The following is a 9,013-nucleotide window of genomic DNA, read 5'->3' as shown; positions in this document are numbered from 1 at the left end:
TCATATTCCAAAAGGCCTGTAGTTATACTAGTGTTTTTTGTTTGTTTATTTTGTTTGTTTGTTTTACCTGAGCCTGAAATCTGATATGCAGGTGGATCCAAGTTATTGTCTGGGGAGATGATGTCATGGCTGGGAAAAGGACTAGAAAGCTGCATTAGGGAAGAGAGTAGCTCCCAAATATGGGAAAGGGGTATAAATATTGTTGACTTTAAACCCCATGTTAAAATTTAATGCCAGCTGCAATGGTTTTAGAAGGTGAAGACTTCTTACAAAGAAAACCCATGGAGTTCCCTAATTATTTCCACCATATGGGAACATAATAAATTTGTAACCTGAAAAACTGCCTTCAGGGGAATATGACCATGCAATTGACTTGAATTTGAACTTTCAGCTTCTGGAATTAGAAATGATTGTGGGTAATTCCATTCTGTCTATGGTATTATATAAACCTGATGAACTAGGACAGCTACTAAAGGAAAAGAGAAACACAGTTAACAGAATTATATTATTTCTCCATGTAAGACACCAAACAAATCCGAAAAACTTGTATTTTATCAAGAACACTGTACAACATTATAGATCTAGTTCAGTTTTTCTCATTTTCAAATAGGATATGATCCTGACACATTTGTTTAATGTCTTGGATGTATTTGAAAGCTGATTATTAGACAAGGTTATTCGAATTTGGATATGTGAAGTGGGAGCATGGGAAGAGGCAATATATTATTAAGTATGAAATGTACATATTTGGGAGAGTAGTAGGGGAGATATTTATGGACAAATAATTTTTGTAGTTCATTTTTAAGTTTGCTGAATTAAAAGAATGACTATAGGTTACTCAAAGGAATATTGAAGTTCTTGGGAATTCTTATTGTTAGGGGTCATTAGTGTATAATAACCCATTAACACCTGAAAATGAGAAAAGTGAAGAGGAACAGCTCCAGGAAGCTGATGATAGCCATTAATTTCATTAATTTCTAACCGCAAATGTTTTTCAACTTCACTTAACAGAAGCTGATAATTATGTGTTCATCTTTTGCTGTTATTAATTTATTTTATAGCCTTTTCTCACATAGAAATGCTATTTATTGAGACCTCATTGTCCCATTTATTTCAAAATATTTAATTATTTAAATATTCTCATGACTTAAGTTTGCCCTTTTGAACACTACTTCGGTACCAGTATATATATATATTACTGTACTCATGCCTCAGTTACAGGCTTTTGTCACGAAAAGTAAGCAATCTGTTGTTAGCAACGTTATATTCACCAGTTAAGGGACATGTAAAAAAAAGCAAGTAGTGAAGCAGATCCATGGGTCTCTCTTTCTCTCTCCCTCCCCTATCAATTTCTCTCTGTTCCAATATAGGATAAAATAGAAAGAAAACCAAGACATTTCAGTTACACAGAACTGAGTTTTCTAGATCTAAAACTCAGAAGAACTAGTAAGTTTGGGTAACAGAAAACAAACAAACAGAAAGTCAAAAGCAATTATATTGGGATCTTCTCATAATTAGAAATAATGTGTTTCTGGTTGTAGCAGCAAGTACCTACCTCATTATTATTCATTTCTCCTCTGAACAACCAGAAGAAATTTTTCTAGTCTGCTCACACTTAAAGAACGTGATTAGTTTCAGTTGGTAGAATGTAAAACAAAGTGTCAAAATGAAAAGTTCCTGATCCAGCTTGCTCAAACTGTGACAGTGACACTGAATGTTCCATGTGTGTGTACTCTGTAAAACCCCAAGATAAGACCTTAAAAATCACCTGGAAAGGAGCTCCTTTGGAGAACTAAACATAGAAACTGGAATTTCAGGGATTATTTGATTGCTGAGAACAGCTTCACCTAATCTGGCTAATATCCCAGGACAGATTACATTTGATTTTTTTAATTAAAATGTATTAGATAACAGGAATGTCAGAAAATCAGTGATATAAATTCATCAAAGGATTTTCAACATCCTTTTGTCATTCTTGTAAATTGCAAATTAGATTTAAATATACTGTGAATATACTGACATAATTTTCAGCTCTCAGTATAGCAAGGCAAATATTAACTTCTGAGTAAACATGAAACACAAAGTAGCACTTCACTCCCCATGTTTGATATAATCATTATATATGAACTGGGTGTGGAGTTTATTTTTACAAAACCTTATAAAGGATTATTTATTACAGATTTTCAGATAATTTAATGCTTTTATTTATTGAACAGAGACAGCCAGAAATAGAGATAGTAGGGGAAGATAGAGAAAGAGACTGAGAGACACTTGCAGCACTGCTTCACCACTTGCAAAGCATTCCCCCTGCAGGTAGAGTCCAGGGGCTTGAACCTGGGGCCTGGTGCACTGTAACATGTGCTCACCCAGGTGCACTATTACCTGGCTCAATAATTTAATTCTAGAAACTCTAACAATTAACTGTGCTTCACTTTTAACTTTCTCTGATAAGACTGGAAGCTACTGTGTGTGGTTGGTGATAGAATCTACCTGAGCAAAGGAAAATTGTTAATTTCCTTTTTTTTTAAAGAGATAATGTGGTTTTATTACTATTTCATAGATGTTATCTATTTTTAATGAAAGGGAGACACAGAGGAAAACCAGAGCACTTTTCAGCTCTGATATATGGTGCTGCTGGGGATTGAACCTGGGGTTTCAGAGTCTCAGGCATGAATGTCTTTTGCATAACCATTATGTTGTTTCCCCAGCCCAAGAGTAAACTTTCTAAAATTATTTTATTTATTATTTTTTCATTTGTATAAGATAGAGAACTTGAGAGGGGGAGGAGAGGTAGAAATAGAATGAGATAAAGGGCCCTCATGTGGTTTCTCCTCCACTGGTGGGAATCAGAGGCTTGAATTTGGGTCCCTGTGCATAGTAACTTGTGTATTCAACCAAGTATACCACCACCAGGGCCCTAATTCTTTTTTTATTATTTTTTTATCTTTATTTATTTATTGGATACAGACAGCCAGAAATTGAGAGGAGATAGAGCATATGTTCACAGGTATCCATAAACTAGGGCAAATATATACCTGAAAGCAGTAGTACACTAGAGTTTGCAGTGAGTACCCCCCAACACTTTATCTCCACTATTCCAACCTTTGGGTCCATGAATCTTCAACAATGTGTTTGGCTTTGTATGTTAACTCTCTTTTCAGCCACCAGGTTCCAGATGCCATGAGGATGCCGGCCAGGCTTCCCTGGACTGAAGACCCCACCAATGTGTCCTGGAACTCCGCTTCCCCAGAGCCACACCCTACTAGGGAAAGAGAGAGGCAGACTGGGAGTATGGATCAACCAGTCAACACCCATGTTCAGTGGGGAAGACAGAGAGAGGAAGAGAAAGACAGACACCTGCAGTCCTGATTCACAGAAGCCAGACCTCCCACCTTCTGCAACCCACAATGACCCTGGGTCCATGCTCCCAGAGGGATAGAGAATGGGAAAGCTATTGGGAAGGGGATGGGATATGGAGATTGGGTGGTGGGAATTGTGTGGAGTTGTACCCCCCCCATCCTATGATTTTGTTAATGTCTCCTTTCTTAAATAAATTTTTTTAAAAAGAATCTCTTTTACATAACCACTATGCTATCTCTTTCATTACTTCCTTTTGAATGCAGTGAATATCTCTTCTGAAAAGATATTATAAAAGTGTATACTCTATAGGGAGTGGCAACAGGGTAAAATAATATGTTTTTCTCTGATAGGTTTCAGAGAAAAATATGCCATGGAACAAAGCTGCAGCTACCTCTGGCAAAGAGAATTTGGAATAAATATGCGTAGTATAAACAGCCACCGTTTTCTTCAGTAGGAATTGTTGAGAGGAAAATTTATGTACTAAATTGTGACATGTATTTATTTTTCCAGAATCAGCCCTAAGGTTACTTGTTTATCATAGTTTTCTGTAACCCAAAGTAACTTTAAAATCAATACTTTATATTTAGTATACTTCCTATATTTAGTAAAATGCACTTTGAGCAAGAAGAAAATCAACACTCTTCAGAAGCAGGATAATAAAAGCAGCAATTGCTATTAGAACACTTTCAATGGCCTGATATGGAGACCATAAACATTCATACATTGACTATCTCAGTTACACTGAGATGAGACTCAGAAGGTGGTAGACCATTCTTTAGTGCAAACTGGCATTCAACTATGGTCTTCATTTAACTAGCTATAATATTCACAAGGTCAATTTGTTCTCTAGACACGAGATATTGCATCTTCCTTATCCAAAGGAGACAAAATAGTTTCCCTTCCTTTTTATCACTGGAGACAGAAATCAGGTTAGAGTCTAGGTAACAATCCTTACAGATAAAGATGTATTGTTCAACGGAATGAGAATGTAAAACAATATTCTAATCACACAGCAATATAATTTGAAAGCTAGAATTATCATTTGAGAGGGACGAATTTGTCCCTACAGTATATTGGAAAAGGAAATTGACACAATGTTTCTATCACTCAATAGGGAAGAAAAGACACTAACATTAACAGACACAGATGACAGTACAAATGAGAACCAGACTTCCTACATCTTTAGTTTTCATGAATTCTATTTTTCACCCGACCATAACAAGTTCTTTGAGGTTTGAGTTTAAGGCAATTTCAAAAATTAGGTAATATTGAATGTTATTGAACTATGCAAACTCATATAAAACGTTTCAACTTTGCATTCTTTTCTCTCTTAGAAACACATTCAATTTTCAATGCATTATAAAGATAGAAATTGCATTTCTATCTTTCTTTCCTCAAAATTGCTTTTCAAAGCCAGTCAGTGGATCCGCTTACCTGATCATGTTTTTGTAGAAATTTTGAACAAGCTGGTAATAGTAAATCTATGTTATGAACCTTAATGACAGTGGGGTCATTAATGTGCCTGAAAGTGGCTATACGAAAAAAAAAATTTTCAAAGCAGTTGCTCATACATATATCTCTTTCTTTTTTCCCTCTCTGTCTCTATCTCAGAAAACTCTATCAATACTAGACTCTAGTTTTCTTCCCTTCTTTATCTTATCTTAATGGTCATCTCTGGAGTCTTCTCAAACTTTAAATCCTTTCTTGCAGTTTTTTTCAGTTTCTTTCCAGGCACTGATTTTGTTGTTGCCAACAGTAGAGTTTCACAGGATAGGGCTAAAATGTTGAGATAGAAAGATAAAGAGATGGGAGTCGGGTGGTAGCGCAGTGGGTTAAGTGCACGTGGCGCCAAGTGCAAGAACCAGTGTAAGGATCCTGGTTCGAGCCCCCTGCTCCATACCTGCAGGAGGGTTGCTTCACAGACGTGAATCAGGACTGCAGGTGTCTGTCTTTCTCTTCCTCTCTCTGTCTTCCCCTCCTCTCTCCATTTCTGTCTGTCCTATCCAACAATGACATCAATAACAACAACAATAACTACAACAACAATGAATAACAATAAGGGCAACCAAAGGGAAAATAAATAAATAAATATTTAAAAAATAAAGATAAAGAGATAAGGAAATGGATGGAGAAAGGAACAGAAAATGCAAGCACTAAGCTTCTCCCTGTGAGGTGGTGGCCAGATTCAAACCTAGTTCTCCATAGTAGAGCAGACATCTGCCCTGGCGGTGAGTTATCTTACCATTCCAGGCAGTTTTATTTGCTAAAGGAAGTGTGTTTTATTTTGTGAGTGCAAGAAATAGGAGGGGAGGCCAGGAGAGAGGATTAATTTTTGTCGTATTTGGAGTCATATTTGGAAGTGGAGGTCTTACTCATACAGACTGACTTGTCAATGCCCATGTTCAGAGGGGAAGCAATTACAGAAGCCAGACCTTCCACCTTCTGCATCCCACAGTGACCTTGGGTCCATAATCCCAGAGGGATAAAGAATAGGAAAGCTATCAGGGGAGGGGATGGGATATGGAGTTCTGGTGGTGGGAATTGTGTGGAGTTTTATCTGTCTTATGGTTTTGTCATTGTTTCCTTTTATAAATTGAAGAAGAAAAAAAAAAAGAAGAAGAACAAAAGTCTACCATTAAGGCACATCCACAACACCCACCTCCACCACCCAGGAATATTTTAAAACCTTTTAAGGCCTCTTGGATGTTCTAATTCCATATGTCCAGTTATTGCACCATTAACTAAATAACTCTCTCTCTCTCCTCCCCATTCTCTCTCTCTCTCTCTCTCTATATATATATATATGTATATATATATATATATATATATATATATATATATATATATATATATATATATTAATTTGTACTTCAAGCTGTGTGTGTAACCATTTGTTAGAAAAGTGTCAGTCTGGGAGTTGGGCTGTAGCGCAGCGGGTTAAGCGCAGGTGGCGCAAAGCACAAGGACCATCATAAGGATCCCGGTTCTAACCCCAGCTCCCCACCTGCAGGGGAGTCGCTTCACAGGTGGTGAAGCAGGTCTGCAGGTGTCTATCTTTCTCTCCTCCTCTCTGTCTTCCTCTCCTTTCTCCATTTCTCTCTGTCCTATCCAACAACGACAACAACAATAATAACTACAACAATAAAACAACAAGGGAATAAATAAATAAAATAAATATTTAAAAAAAAAGAAAAAAGAAAAGTGTCAATCTAAATATATGGGCATTTGTATACTAATAACAATAACAGTTATTATTGTTATTATTATTATTATTGCCTCCAGGATTATCGCTGGGGTTTGGTGCCTGCACTACAAATCTACTGCTCCTAAAGGCTTTTTCCCCTCTTGTTGCCCTTGTTGTTTATCGTTGTTATTGCTATTGTTGTTATTGCTGTTGTTGCTGTTGGATAGGGCAGAGACAAATGGAGAGAGGAAAGGAAGACAGAGAGGGGGAGAGAAAGACAGACACCTGCAGACCTGCTTCACTGCTTGTGAAGCGACCAGCCTGGAGGTGGGGAGTCGGGTGCTCAAATCAGGATCCTTGTGCAGGTCCTTGCACTTTGCATCATGGCACTTAACCCACTGTGCTACCACCAGCTCCCATAATTATCTTATAACATTTTCATACATGTTTATATATATAGCTACTTCATAAATTTATCATTGAAGAACAGTTTCTGAAGAGATAACGACACTTGAGTCAATGTCTTTTATTTGACACATTATTTTTACATTTTTTTTAATCTAGGAATGCCTGGTGTCTCAAAATATCCAATTCAAATCCAGACTTTTCTGTTTCAAACACTTCCAAATCTAGAACTGCCAACTTCAGTGATACCAGCAAGTGTGAATCAGCTAAAATAAAATTTCTGTAACATACCTGATGTTACTTGACTTGGCATAAAATCTATGAAAAATGCTTACCATTTATTAAAGATTTTGTCACTTTGAAATCTAATTTAGTCATTTTTAAATCAGAGATAAAAAATTACCATTATGTTATCCTCAGAAAACTGTAACTGAAAACATATGAAACCACTTGTGAATTTTATACGAGTGATGCTTATGTTGTCATTGATCACACAGCTACATGGTGTTAAATGGCTTTGCAGGAAACTAGATTTTCCACTGCTTTCCAGTTATACTTTATGAATATGTTTTGATATTCTCCTCAGCACTCTATATGGTCATTTAGTTAATTAACAATTAAGTTAGGCACAAGAAATAAACTCATCTCAAATTCCAGGTTCTGCCACTCTTACTTCTCATGAGACTACCTTCCACTTAACCTCACTAAACATCTAAATGCTTACATGAAAAATGAAGATAAAACTCGTACAAAAAAGTTTTAGAATGATTTAATATGCTAAACTATTCCCAGTGGTACATGAAACATTATTCATATTATTTATCATTACATATCATAATCAAAAGACAGAATACAATAAAATACAATATACAATATACATGATATATAAATATATATAAACAAATATAAATGCATATATATATTTGAAAACATCATGAAAATATTACTGAAGTTGCCAATTTAAGCTTTGTTTGCAAATAAAATAACCTATGCTAATATATTTGATTTTATTATGTTGGTCAATCTTGTGGGGGAAACAGGTTCACTCTCTCCTAGGGAAGGCTCATGGCCTGCAGGGCTCCAAGGGGAAGCAGATTCCTGAGTCCAGAAAAGTTGAAAGGCAAGCCCAAGGATCCCATACACTTTCCAAGGTCATTGTCCATTTATAAGTCGGTTGCATAACTAAATGGGTGCTAATGGTCCCTGTGATTGGTCAGTGGTGATTGGTCATTCTAGGATGGCTCATTTGCATATACAGTCCATTCAGCAATAGTTGTTTTTTTTTCTTTATTTTTTTTTATTTAAGAAAGGATTAATTAACAAAACCATAAGGTAGGAGGGGTACAACTCACACAATTCCCACCACCCAATCTCCATATCCCATGCCCTCCCCTGATAGCTTTCCCATTCTCTATCCCTCTGGGAGCATGGACCCAGGGTCATTGTGGGTTGCAGAAGGTAGAAGGTCTGGCTTCTGTACACGGGTGTTGACTGGTCGGTCCATGCTCCCAGTCTGCCTCTCTCTTTTCCTAGTAGGATGTGTCTCTGGGGAAGCTGAGCTCCAGGACACATTGGTGGGGTCTTCAATCCAGGGAAGCCTGGCCAGCATCCTGATGGCATCTGGAACCTGGTGATTGAAAAGAGAGTTAACATACGAAGCCAAACAAATTGTTGAGCAAACATGGACCCAAAGCTTGGAATAGTGGAGAGGAAGTATTAGGGAGGTACTCACTGCAAACTCTAGTGTACTTCTGCTTTCAGGTATATATTTTGCAGTAGTTTATGGATGCATGTGAACATATGCTCTCTCTCACAGAAACTGGTGTATATCTAGGTTTTGGGACTTGTTAGAAAGTGAACCATCTGAGATGAAACTAAAGTATACTATGAAAGGAAAGGTCTCACCTGAGTAATGAAGCTGAAGGGCTGTCATTCCACACGTGAAGTCTCTGAACACAGTCTGAAGTGAAGCATGTTGAGGTGGCCATCGTTGCGTTGGTTAGGTTGTGATCGGCGGATGTAATATTATTTGATATGGATTGGGAGAGGCATACAGGAAAGTGG

At 37.1% G+C, this 9,013-nt stretch overlaps 1 non-coding gene across 1 annotated transcript; it reads left to right on the top strand.

Moving 5' to 3' along the window:
* The first annotated feature begins 4,770 nt into the window (after positions 1–4,770).
* Positions 4,771–4,900, top strand: LOC132541639 (small nucleolar RNA SNORA33). The gene has a single exon (XR_009552769.1). It is a non-coding gene; the product is annotated as a small nucleolar RNA SNORA33 (small nucleolar RNA).
* The last annotated feature ends 4,113 nt before the right edge of the window (positions 4,901–9,013 follow it).

Source organism: Erinaceus europaeus, chromosome 11 (genome assembly GCF_950295315.1).
Source record: "Erinaceus europaeus chromosome 11, mEriEur2.1, whole genome shotgun sequence".
Lineage (NCBI taxonomy): Eukaryota > Metazoa > Chordata > Mammalia > Eulipotyphla > Erinaceidae > Erinaceus > Erinaceus europaeus.
Note: the sequence above shows the minus strand (reverse complement) of the source record. Positions and strands in the feature narration are given on the sequence as shown.